This window comes from Berghia stephanieae, chromosome 2 (assembly GCF_034508935.2).
Source record: "Berghia stephanieae isolate SIO BIC M18660-M18661 chromosome 2, UCSD_Bste_1.3, whole genome shotgun sequence".
In the NCBI taxonomy this organism is placed as follows: Eukaryota; Metazoa; Mollusca; class Gastropoda; order Nudibranchia; family Aeolidiidae; genus Berghia; species Berghia stephanieae.
This window is the reverse complement of record NC_088361.1, coordinates 25,898,222-25,898,555: the sequence shown is the minus strand read 5'-3', so window position 1 is coordinate 25,898,555 and position 334 is coordinate 25,898,222.

The window sequence follows — 334 nt, the reverse complement described above, 5'->3', positions numbered from 1 at the left end:
ATGATAAAGACCTGAGGTACAGTAAAATAAAAAATTGTATAATAAATGCGAGACAATTTTTTTTTAAAGCCGAGATCATTTCATTTCATGCATAGCAGACTCGGTATATTTTACAGATGAATAAGCGATATACACATCATCACATTTATTATTTGCGACATATGAAATAAATAAATTACGATTGGCAAGAAAGATTCTTGCAATCACCTCCCATTTCTCAAAATGATATATTCACGTCATTTTATATTATTCACAATTATTACGCCATTTTATATTTTGTTAAATTTTCAAAAGAAATCACAATTATATTCACACACTAAATTTGATTTTTACA